General features: G+C 33.4%; 1 long non-coding RNA gene across 1 annotated transcript in view; it reads right to left on the reverse strand.

The window, feature by feature from the left end:
* LOC135197613 (uncharacterized) overlaps window positions 1–13,643 on the reverse strand; it is a 542,613-nt gene that overhangs the window by 395,735 nt on the left and 133,235 nt on the right. Inside the window, exon 4 of the long non-coding RNA XR_010310635.1 lies at window positions 2,921–2,967. This is a non-coding gene — a long non-coding RNA (uncharacterized LOC135197613). The remainder of the gene's footprint in view (window positions 1–2,920; window positions 2,968–13,643) is intronic.

Genomic DNA, 13,643 nt, shown 5'->3' on the forward strand with positions numbered 1-13,643 from the left:
CACAGATCATCAGTTCTTTGATGTTGGAAGAAACGATGTCATATACACAAGACGTGAAGGAGGTTCCTGATGACAGGCCAAGTCAAGAATTTTAAGACTGAAGAAAGAATATAAAAGAGTACAACATAGGAAAGAAACTTCCCCAAAAATAGAAGTTTTAACACATTTGATCATATATTCTTATTATAATAACATCAAACTTATCCTTTGACCTTTAAAGAGGACACCTATTATTTTCGCAATATTAACAAAAATTGAAAAGTAAAAGATTTGACTCATTTGGCAAATATGGTCAACTTGATTATTGCGGCAATACTAATCATTCACCATTATCTGAAGAATGAACATGATATGCAGTCATGTAGGGTTCAAGCTTGGTAAAAATTATCATAAATGAATGACCCTTTAATTCATTCACCGCGAACATGTTGACCCTCTAACCAGGCATTAATCCACTGAAAATCTCTCACATTCAACATTTCAGAGGTAAAACACGTAAGCTTAATATTCAGGGAATTAATTGTATAACTTATTTATGAGCAAAAACAACACAAATATATTGAATAATTTACCGCTACAAAAAAAATATCACCTGATCTTTGACCTTCAGTGGTAAAACTTGGCAACCATACATTTTGGAAAATAGCAATTACATTCTTTATATCTGAAGAAAATATAAAATAGAAACCGACTGTAACGAGTTTAAACTGCCTAAATATTGATATTAATATCTCATATGATTATTAAGGAATTCATGCTATGATTCATCAGTATGAAAGAAGCACCAAAAATGTGAAGCCGCCATGAAGAGTTTAAAACTTCACACCTACATTTCATTAAAACCCTTTTATCGTGACCTGTATCTTTTGGCAGATTTCTTCCAGAAGCTGATCATTTCAAGAATGTCTGTGTGAATGTTTTACCTAAGTTTGAAGTCTTCATGAAAGCTTGGGTATTTATGTGAATCCCGCTCATAGTGATAAACAACATCAGTATTTCCGGAATAATAAAATTTACTCATTTCAATGTAATCTTCCTAAAGGGCAGAGAGACAAACAGACGAAGCAACCCACCAACTGATCCAAAAAACGTTACGTCCTGGCCCATCTCAACATATGTTTCTGCACTATTGTGCTACACCCAAACTTGAATATTGAGCAAGTAAAAGATATGCCGAATTTCCTTCTGCGCAATCGAGCTTTCTGTACAGCGCATATATATATATATATTATATATATATATATATATATATATATATATATATATATATATGCTTAAAAAATCACAGTAGATGCACGTGACTTCATAAATAAGAAATTACCTTATGATGAAAGGTTTTTAGATATTCCTAGAATTTTAAAGCTTTTTAACATAAATGTTGTTTTCAGTAATATTAATGTCAAGAGTTTAGTAATCAATTATTCTCCTAAAGATCTTCCAGGCTGCATATATGAAATTCCTTGCAAAAAGTGTGATAAAGTCTATTACGGACAGACCGGCAAATCTCTTTCACAGCGTCTCAAGCAACATCACTATTCTGTGAGAACGGTGGGCAAATTCGAATTGCATTATTTGTACTATATGAGAGATTTAGACCATCCTATTACTGGAGTCAAGCAAGAGCCTTAGTCCCCATGTAATGACACAGTTAAAAGGAATATCATTGAATCTTGTTTTATCAAGTCAAATAATAGAAATGTTCTAAATTTAAGTCTTGGTTTATTTAAACTTGATGCTTTCATAATTAAAAAAGTTGTAGATAAATATAAGCAACAAAATTAATATATTTAGTTTTTACATGTTTTGGACTGTAAAGATACTTTGTAATTTCGGTTAGGGTTCAGAATCTGTTTTAAGTTTGTGACCGTGTGATATCCGATATCCTGGATTATCCCTTTTAATTTTTACCCTTTTGATAATTAACCATCTGGTATTCCTGATCTTGTTTGTACCTGAGGCCTTCTTCTCCAATTGTACTTTAGTAGCTCCTTGACGATGTCTGAATAAAGACGAAAGCGCTTGGATTTCTGACTATCAATTTTCCGCGTGGTATTCGCTTATATATATATATATATATATATATATATAATATATATATATATATATATAATATATATATGTTATATATATATTACATATATATATATATATATATATATATATAATTAAGATATATATAATATATATATATATATATATATATATATAGATATATTATATATATATATATTATATATATATATATATATATATATATATAATATATATATATATATATATATATATAATATATATATATAAGATAATATGATATATATAGTAAATATATATAAATAAGATATATATATATATATATATATAAATATATATATATATATATATATATATATATATAATTATATATAATATATATATATATATTAAAACGCAAACAACAAATCTTTCGGTGACCTCGGTATAATGCTGTATGAACCGCGACCCATGAAACTTTAATCAAGGCACGGTGGTGGCCTAACCTATATCGTAGCCAGACACACGATTTTGGCTAGCTTTAACCTTAAATAAAATAAAGACCACTGAGGCTAGAGGGTTGCAATCTGGTATGTTTAATGATTGGAGGGTGGATGATCAACACCAATTTGCAGCCCTCTGGCATCAGTAGTTTTTAAGATCTGAGGGCGGACAGACAAAGCCATCTCAAAAGTTTTCTTCTACAGAAAACTAAAACTAGGTAATCACTGGAGGTAATCATTGCAAAATACCGTGATTTAAACGGCAATACAACAGAAGTCTGCTAGTCCTAACAGATAATGATTAGCAATCAATAATAATCCATTTAAATTAAACGATAAAGCACAAATACCACTGACATGAATTACAAAATCATAATACTAAATATAAGACAGAACAAAGGACTTACCTCAGAATATCAGCACTGATGAAAAATATGACTCCCATAACTCAATCCTGCAACAAAAATACGTACATTAATTCTAACCAAACACAGACAGTATTATTTATTTTGAAAGCAACAAGATACATTTTAACCTAGAAAAGCATAGCGATACGTATTCTGCATAGGAAATATACACTTTATTTCTTTGCATATTGTTTTAATCTTCAGATGAACATCCTTATAGACAGAGCCAACAGAGTATAAACCCAAGAGGAATCCAAAGGGAAATCAGTCTAGGAAGAGAGACAAGTCACAGGAAAAGGTGAAAAATAGGTAAATAAATTATCTCTTATAAAATCAGGAAAAGGTGAAAAATAATTAAATTAATTAGCTCTAATAAAAAAAAAGTTCATATCGATTATTTTCTTAGGTGGTATATTCAGTCACTATGTTTCAGGTCTGTGGCAGCAGAAAATTCAACAATGAAAATATTACTTGTGAACACTGTACACAGTTTGCTTGGAAAAGTTATATTTTTATTGCCAGTTTTCCTTGAGATATTTGCTAAACCATTAATAACCTCTTTAAAAATAACTTAAAATATACTGGACTGCAAGTTTCTCATTATCCTACCAACTCACCAATACTTTTCAGATTTTCAAATTAATTTTATTCACAGTAAGAGTACCAAAATTCCAAAGTTGTTGATGAATACATATTTTTACTCAAAGACTAAAATAGTACTGAATATGATACAGAAAAAAAAAAAAAAAAAAAAATAGTATATATATATATATATATATATATATATATATATACATAATAAATTATTCATTATTAAATGGAGTGTATATTTCTCGTGGAAAGTGAGGTTCCGCCACTTGTATCCTAATTGTATTGTATTGTATGTTTTTACGTTGCATGGAACCAGTGGTTATTCAGCAACGGGACCAGCGGCTTTACGTGACTTCCGAACCACGTCGAGAATAAACTTCTATCACTGGAAACACACATATCTCACCCCTCAATGGAATGTCCGAGAATCGAACTCGCGGCCACCGAAACTCGCAACCATTTTTGTTATTCATCTATCTTCACTGCCCATGTGTTTGAACCATCAGCAGCAATGGTCTCATTACTGTTTTGTAGACCTTAATCTTAAGTCTCAAAGGAATCTTCTTATCAAGAATCCAGCCTGAAACCTGTCTCATCTTAGCCCAAGATGCTTTTATTTTCTGCTACATCTCCAGCCTCCATCCATCCTCTGCGCTTATGACAGAAACCAAAGACTTGAAATTATTTGTTTTCCTTAATTCCTTGCCAGGTCCAAACTTCTCTTGTCGCTCTATGCTGTTTAGAATTACTTTTGTTTTTTAATACTAACTGTGAGTCCTCCTCTTTCCAGATACTCCAGCGCAGCCCTGTACCTCTCTTGCAATTGTCTGCAAATCCCCACAGTATTACTTTCAAAATTAGTGGCTTTTACTCGTTTTATCTACACGGTCTCCCCATAAATTCTGATTTTCCTGAAGACAGTGGTTTAAAAGTTTTGGAGCTGATAAAATCACGGTCTGCCAACTGAACTGAATGATAAATGACGTCCACACGACACACAACACGACTGGGGCATCTAAGCAACCAAGTTCTTAGCGTACCCTAAAATTCCTAATAGGCTTATGAAAGGAACGCTGAAATTTGCATAAGCCATAAACTGAATCCGACAACTTCTCGCGTAGATTTTCATTTTTATTGCTGTTTTTCTCTCTTAATTCCACTTTCACATCTCCATTACCTTTTTTGGCTGAAAAGGAGCAGTGAAAGTTGTTTCCTTTCCATGGTAACTATTCCAGGTTACGGGAAACGGTTTGGTGTTAAAAAACAACTACACAATCGTCACAACCACATTTATACTTTATAGGTTAAATCGTGGATGAACTCCTGTGGTTAAAATGCTTTTAACACAAATATTTACACTGCGCCATTTTTTGTACATCAACCTACCACCCACAATCCTTTCCACGTGACCAAACCATCCCAAAACCACATTTTTTTAAATTTAAGATTCACATTTCAATGCAGAAAAGGAGGCTTAGCCAAGATCTCCTTCATGAATTCCAAACGCGCCTTACAATGAAACTCAAATTCTCTTTCTAATCTTGCATCTACCTTATCTTCCTTTCCAGTGACTCATCTCTTCTCTCGCCATTCTATTGCCAGTTACTGTTGCCAATCAATTGCTATAAAAAATAACTTCTTCCACCATTCAATTTGATATTCAGTGCTTCTGCTTCCTTGTTTCCATTAACTCTTGCTAAATTTTTTTTGTTTCCAAAACCTTACAGTCTTCCACCAGTTTATGAAATTTCTCTACACGAACCCATAATCTGTAACGTATTATCTGCAAAAATCTATGTAATTGTTTTTCCTTTATCTATCCTTAATACTGTGACTGCTACCATCCCACTTAGATCACAACTGAGGCATTATGTAAATTATAGCATTTTGTTTGTATGGTGTTTTTACGTTGCATGGCAATATCAAAATATGAACAACAAAAATTAGAAGCGCGCGTACAGAGAGAGAGAGAGAGAGAGAGAGAGAGAGAGAGAGAGAGAGAGAGAGAGAGAGAGAGAGAGAGACTTAATCAATAACTTCATCCCTCAGTTAACATACCACCTTAAATTTTGAAGTACCTTCTGTGAATTTCGTCGCAGTAAAATGTAGAAAATTACTCTGAGACTAAAGGAATTGCTTGAATACGTCCCTGTTTCTATAGTCTGTCTCCGATTCCCTCTAATAATATGAGATTATAATTGGTTTTCAATCTAGTAGCTCCGTGATTTTAAAATTTCTTATTCTTTTACATGTAGGGAATAACAAAACATACAAATTTACTTAACGCATTATCAATATATAAATTAGTATCTCACTCACCTCACTGCATTGTTTCGGTTTTATGCAATATAAGCGTGTATTCCACTCATGCTAACCGTATAAACAAACAGCGCCACGTCACGGAATAGTGCCGCTCTCTCTCTCTCTCTCTCTCTCTCTCTCTCTCTCTCTCTCTCTCTCGTCTTCCTCAAGCCAGGGTCGGGAAAGTTTGGTAACATGAGGGAAATTTCCCTATGAACAATTTTGAAACTTATAATTATGGCTGCGAAGTTGGCAACTCTAAAGCATTTTTAAGTTTACCATTTCAAGTTCCGAGACTTCTCTCTCTTTCATCAACACAATAGAAAAGGAATGGCAAACCCGCGTCTCAAAAAGATGTAGCTAAAGAGATTCGCGAAGTAATAACGGAAAGACTAAAATTTCGAAAGAGTAGGGCAAGAAAGACTCAACAAACGCAGTTGACTAAAATTCCCGACTTACACAGATGATGGGATGAGGGAGGAGGCAAGTCACGAAAAATTTAAGCAAGGAGAGTTAGCAGTGTATGACGAATACTTAAGGATACTCTGTTTGACATTTCTTAAAAACATACGTCAGAATGTTCACTCGGCACTCATAAAAGATTTACTCTGTACTACCAACTTACATAACTATTTAATATTTATCAGTTTTAGGACAAGATGACTTCGCTGGTAACATCTGAATCTTGAAACCAATTTTTCGGTACGCATACAATGCAGGACACCTTGTCATTCTATTTCCAATGCCCCGATTCGTTTCGAACTCGACAAGTAAATTAAGCACTCGAAAAACATTGAATTTTACTCTTCTACCTACTATCCGGGAGTATGGATTATCATTTTATACAGGGACTTTTCGGTAGCTGTTATCATGCAACATGCATCAGTGAACTCTCAAAAACCTGAACATTTTATTGATTTTACATTAACTTACAATATATATACTATATAATCATAAATTATAGTTATTTCTTAGTTCTAATGATAAAAAATGAGTTATCTTGACACTGGCAAACTATACTTATTTTTACAAAGAACTGCCACCTGGCCATCCCCTCGCACCGCCTTATGATAATCCTGTACCAGTTATGAAAAAAGGTTAAGATGAATTACTAAGAGAATGTATCAATAATAACAACTGAAAATACAAATAACATAAAAAAATAACATAAAAAAAATAAAAGACCCGATCATTTTCAAAATCTAGAGGAAGTCGAAACCAATTAATCTATATCTAAGCTGCTGCAAGAAATATCTTTGTATTTCAATTTGTAATGGAAAACCCCCTACTCATACAAAAACATTCCTGACTTCATGCCAAATAATGGAAGCGTTATATCACATCCAGTGTAAAAACCTGACCTTTTCTCTCTCTGACTGGATATCCACCTCTCAGGAAAAGAAACCTAAACACGGATGACGAGAAGACCCATATTATAAGTTGAAAGGTATGAACGAGAGAGAGAAAAAGAGAAACATATCTCGGAAATAAAAATACGTCCCTTCTGCCTTGTTGGTTACATTGGCTAGACAGACGAGTACAAAGGGCAGGATATCTGTCTCCCTCTTGCAATGAAATCGGCCAAGCGATGGTCTCTCCATAAAAAAAAAAAACCTTCACTGCTGCTAAATAAAAGTTTTTTTTCTGGCTGTATTACTGAACCTTTGATAAGTTATTTCTACTTCTATCCGACATACTTGACTGAGAAGAATCGTGAGTCACAGTTTTATGAGAAATATAACTAGCCAAATAACCTATCCCTCTATTTCTTACAACAATGGCAATGGCAACATTTGGTAACACTCTTTCTGCAAACATGTTTAAGAAGAAACCTTTGTTACTGCAAAGAGATTTTACATTTTTAGTTAACATAAAATAAGCTTGCTTTTTCTGAAGAGAGGAAAACAAAATTTTTCATTTCCCTCAACCATTACAGATCAAATTACGTAAATACAGTATATAATTATACAAACACACAAATATGCTATTATAAATACATACATATACGTATTATTATACAATCAAACACACAAACACACTCATATATATATATATATATATATAATATATATATATATATATATATATATATATATTACGTACATTATGTATGTGTCTGTATGTATGGTTCGCTAAAGAATTAAGTAACCATAATTGTTCCCTTTTTTCAAAATTAATTTTACATGCTATCATAATAAGCATTCTGTTTACTCCTGAAGCTAAAATAATTGCAAACTGAGTAGTAGAAGTAAAAGTAGAAGTAGTAGTAGTATTAGTAGTAGTGAGAGAGAGAGAGAGAGAGAGAGAGAGAGAGAGAGAGAGAGAGAGAGAGAGAGAGAGAGAGAGAGAGAGTGATAATAATAATAATAATAATAATAATAATAATAATAATAATAATAATAATAATAGGCTTTATTCCAATATTTACATTGGCTATTACTATAAATACAAATTACATTGTAGTTTACATTTAAAAATTAGATATTTACATGGGCCTTCATAAAAATTTACATCATTATAAAACATAAAAACATAGATTTACTTTATACAACTTTAAGAACAATAAAGAATTTGTGACATATATAGGTACATCATAAAAGTAATTAAAACATTGAAAATTTTGCATATAAAATATGAATCTTTTTATAATAGTACTTGAGGCTCAATAAAATTCTTACCTTGATCAAATATTTGCTATAAAAGTTACAGCATATCTCTCCATAATATCAAAATTATCTTTAGCATGATTATAACATTTCGATTTCAAAATTGCTTATGAAATACAGGTACTTATAAAACTAGAGTTATGAACATTTATCTTAAAATAGAATCTAAAATTCATTAATAGTCTGCTAAAATGGAGTAAAATTGTAAAAGAGCTCAATTAAAATATATATTAAGTTTTACTATAAAAATTATTTGGACAATAGATACTTTTTCAAATTCAGTTTAAAAGAGTTAATATTAGTTAATGCTTTTGTGGTTTGGCAGTTTGTTCCACACTGATGGACCCCGCACAACAAATGCTCTGCTTCCTAGATCAGTGTTGGTTCTTGAAACAAAAAGGTCATCGTTAAATCTAGTTTGTCTGTTACGTCTATCTCCAACTCTTATTAGATTAAAAAGCCATGGTGGAATTAGATTATGTAAAATTTTAAAGATCATGACACATAAATCAAAATCAATCTTCTGTTTGATTGTCAGCCATTGCAAGTTATTTAAAATTGGAGTTGCATGATCATACTTCTTGGCTTTCCCATCAATTGCTTTTGCTGCAAAGTTTTGAAGCCTCTGTATCCGCTGCCGCTGCTGCTTAGTTGTCGAGCCCTACATCTTTAAACAGTAGTCAAGAATGTTCACGTCAAGAGACCGAACGACCATTCCCCGCATTTCACTATCAAATCGGTCCTTAATTCTATTTAAGTATATTAAAGTACCATTTACCTTCCTACAATCTTCATCTATATGACCATCAAATAGCATATACTGGTCAAAATATACCCCAAGATTTTTTACTTTAATGCTTTTCTCAATTGCAAATCCATTGAAATTTATTGTTGTGTCTTCAGGAATTTGGGATATGAACTGCCTAGAGCCAATGAATATACATTTAGTTTTAGACTCATTAATATTTAATCCATTAATTTTAAAATAACATCTCACCATTTCTAATATTCTTTCTGCTCTTACTATCAAGTTATTTAGTTCATTTATAGTTCCAGTCATTAGAAGTTGACTGTCATCTGCGAATTGAACCAAGATGCAGTCTCGCACAGCAGTAGCCATATCATTTATATAAATTAGGAAAAGTATTGGCCCCAAGATAGATCCTTGTGGAACTCCGAATTCTACTGGTTTAGGGGAGGATATAACATCGCCTAATCTCACTGACTGGTAACGATTTTCTAGATAGCTTTTAAACCAGAGAGGGTCAATTTTTAATTGTGCACATTTATGAAGTAAAATATTGTGGCTAACGCTATCGGAAGCTTTAGATAGATCCAATAGAATAAGTAAAGATATCTTTTTGTCATCGATATTTCTGTAAATAGTTTCTGTAACTTTCAATAACGCAGTTTCAGTAGAGAGATGAGACCTAAATCCATGTTGAGTGTGAGACAGTAAATAATTTTCCTCGAGATATTTTATGAGTTGAATTGACACAATCTTTTCAAGAATTTTAGAAATGATGGGCAAAAATAATATTGGTCTGTAATTCTCTACATTATCTGCATCACCACTCTTAAAAAAGGGCAGAACGTGGGGTAACTTCCAATCACTTGGATAAAGGCAAGTCACTATAGAGGTATTTACTATGACAGTTAAGTAAAACGGCAATTATCGGTAAGGCGTCCCGAATGAAACGGAGGGATATCAAATCAGATTCATAGGTTCCCGTGTCATTAAGCTCCCCAACTACTAAAATAACTGTTTCGACATCAACTGGCTGTGGACTAAAAAAGTCATTAAAATTCTCATCAACTATATTCGACTCATTTCTTAAAAGTTGTGAAGTATTGTTCCTATCTAGATTTTGCTGAGATTTTTCAAAGGCTGTCCTACCAACACTTGAGAAATACTGGTTGAACTCTTCTACTTTTTCCTTCTTATCATTATAATCAGGTAAAAGGGCCTTATTATTTTTGGGGATCATTTCACGAACTATTTTCCATTTATTAGGCACATTGCCATTACAGTTAAGAAATTTATCTTTAAAGTGTTCCGACTTACTAGCTTTAATCAAAGTATTAACCCGTTTCTTTTCGTTTTTGTAATGATCTTGTAGTGTTTCGTTCTGTATAACTGTTTTAGCTCTCTTTTGTAGGTCATCTCTAGCTTTCATTTCTGCTTTAAGGGTATTATTTATCTAAGGGGCTGGGGGCCGGGTAATTTTTTGGGTCACAAATGGTGCACATTCATCCAAGCAGCAAACAAAGGTTTTGGTAAAAATATTAACCTGTACATCCACATTATCAGTTTGTAGAATACAATTAAAATCTGGAGCCTTATTTAGTAAAGTACTACAAAAACTGTCCTGACTGTAATGCTTAATACAACGAAAGGTTCTTTTAACAGGTATTCTCCTTGGCTTAGAAATATCAATCACATCTGAATATACAATCATTTGTTGTTTGTTTGTAATGACAACATCTAATAATGTCGAGGGCGTGCTTGTTATTCTAGTTGGCTTAGTTATTGTTTGACAAAGATTTAACTGATGTATTGTTTTACTTAATTTGTTGTTAGGAACAAACATATCCTCATTTAGATCACCCAAAACGAACACGGGTTTTTTACGTAAAGATACATTTTTAAAAGTTTCTTTAAGATAATCAAAGGAGGGTGTCAAAGCCTTTGGATGCCGGTAGACACACCCAACAATAAAAGATGGTAATTTCTTAGGCTGGCTGTATACTAATTCTGACGTCCTCAACACCATTAGCTTTCTCTACATCTGTCAATATTCTATTAACCTTCAAATCCTTTCTTTCATATACTAATGTTCCTCCCCCTTTTCCATAGTCACAAAGCTATATACATTAAAATTCTTAACATGAATGAACTTATCTTGAACAGACAAATCTAACCAGGTTTCACTTACACAAAGAATGTCTATGTTTCTTTCCAGTATTAACCGTTCTATTTCATCAATATGGGCTAATAATGACTGTGCATTTAAGTGTTCTATAGTTAACTGATTACGTATGTCCCTCCTTACAGTAGTCGCTTCTATAGTATCACCTGGGGCACATTCTTCTTGGCCATTTTCCTACTGAACATAGCTAGAGCATATACGCCCTTTGTGTCCCAATCTGTAACAAATACTGCACTTAATTCTGTGGTCGTATCTGCATTGCCCTTGACGGTGGTTAAATTCACCACAATTGTAGCATCCAGCTGGTCTGTGTTGATAACGTTGGTTATGTTCGTCTCTTAACCCTTCTTCATTGTATCGCCTCTTGTAATTTCTGCTATCTGTTTGTTGATGGTTGCTATTTCGAGGTTGTCCTCCATTGAAAGCTGTTCTTTGATCTTGGCCGCGTTCACTTGTTGGCCGTCTTCCGAAAATCGAGGGGCGTTGATTTCTTCTTTGTTTTGGAATGGTAGGTTCTGATTGTGTATTTGACCATTCATGTGACATCTTAATTCTTTTCCAGTCGTCACATAACTTTAGATATTGGCATTGCTTGTTGAGTGAATCAAGTAGTCTTATGACACCACATCTGTTTAGGAAGATTCCAGGATTTTCACTATTCAGATGAAAACACATTTCGTCCACCTCTCCAGTAGCTAGTTTCAAAGACAGTTCGCATTTCATAATCGTTATACCGTTGGCTGTGCCCCATTCCACTAGTTGGCTATTGTGATGATTAATGATGTCCTCTAGTTCATTTGTTCGTAGAGTTGGAAATAGTTGGCAAACCATAATTTCCATGTTTCCATTTACTTTCTTGAGCTCCGCAATAAGGCTTCCCATATTATCCAGAATGTTAGACGGGGTTTCCTCTTCCAATACATCCTGCATACCACATACCACAATACATCTTGCTGGCTCCTACTTCAGTTCTTCAGATACCCAACTTTTTAAAAGGTCGATGTTAGCTCCATTAATTGTTCTGATGAACGTGTGTTCTCCAAGACCAGATGATTTTATATCTTTCAAATTTGTATCGCCCAATATTAATGTACTGGCATCCTGAGTTTTAGCTTCCGTAGCATCATTTGTAGGAACGTTCTTCTATCTCTCACATGTTCTTCTAAATGAGTTAGCCGGTCGTTTAATCTATTGATAGTGACATTTGCTGCTTTTATTATTCCATTCAATTCATCAATTTCTGTCGTCTTCTGGTCAAGTCTCCCCTTAATTTCAGTTATGTCTGTTTGAAGTTTTCTTATTACCTCGCTTTCTGTAGGTGGTACTTGAGGTGTTTGTTGAGAATTTATTTCCTCATTGTTGGGGCGATTTTCTCTGAGTATTCATAATGGGATCAATTATTTCAAATTTACGACCCCATATATTCTTTAAACCCAGTTTTCTACAATATTTTTGCAGCTCAACCTTTGTATAGTTTTTGTCTAAAAATTCCCAGGTAGGGTTATTTAAGCTTGGGGCAAGGGTACCCGAGGTAGAAATTTCACAAGCCATTTAGCCGTTTCTTTTCTCTTTCTCTCTCTCTGCTATTAGCCTTATTAAGAGTGGCTCAAATGAACGATAACATAAGAAAAACCGAGTCTCTGGATGGTACCTAATGCGCATGCGCGAACTTGGAAAACTTCCTGCAGGGGTCCTTTATACAGTAAAAGTGATATTTCAAAGCAAAGAGAGAGACTAAGGAAAAATAGAGAGGTAGCCGATTTTCTAACAGTGATCTAACTTGTCTACAAACCCATTAGCAAAGCTATTCGCTTAACTATGCTTTGAAAGTCCTGAAGACATAACTTAGGTTTATGACTTTTACAAAATGTTAACGAACACCAGTCACGGATATACTTGATTAAATTCTGAACTTTTTTTTACTGAATTTATATCAGTGTTATGGAATATATTGCATATGTTTATTCGCAATACATATAATTATTACTGTTACGTGCAGTTTTACAAAATTTCAATAACAGTACATAGGTAAAGTTAAATGCTTCATACCTCTGCAAGTAAAAAAAAATACCGCCATACATGACCTCTCTCTCTCTCTCTCTCTCTCTCTCTCTCTCTCCTCTCTCTCTCTCTCTCTCTCTGAATTCGGAGACCTGATGCTTGCATTCCGCACCTTAATGGACCGATGGGAATCTGTGCAAGTCTGGAAGTGTGACCATCAACGAACTACGTGAC

The sequence above is a fragment of the Macrobrachium nipponense genome, chromosome 21, assembly GCF_015104395.2.
Source record: "Macrobrachium nipponense isolate FS-2020 chromosome 21, ASM1510439v2, whole genome shotgun sequence".
Lineage (NCBI taxonomy): Eukaryota > Metazoa > Arthropoda > Malacostraca > Decapoda > Palaemonidae > Macrobrachium > Macrobrachium nipponense.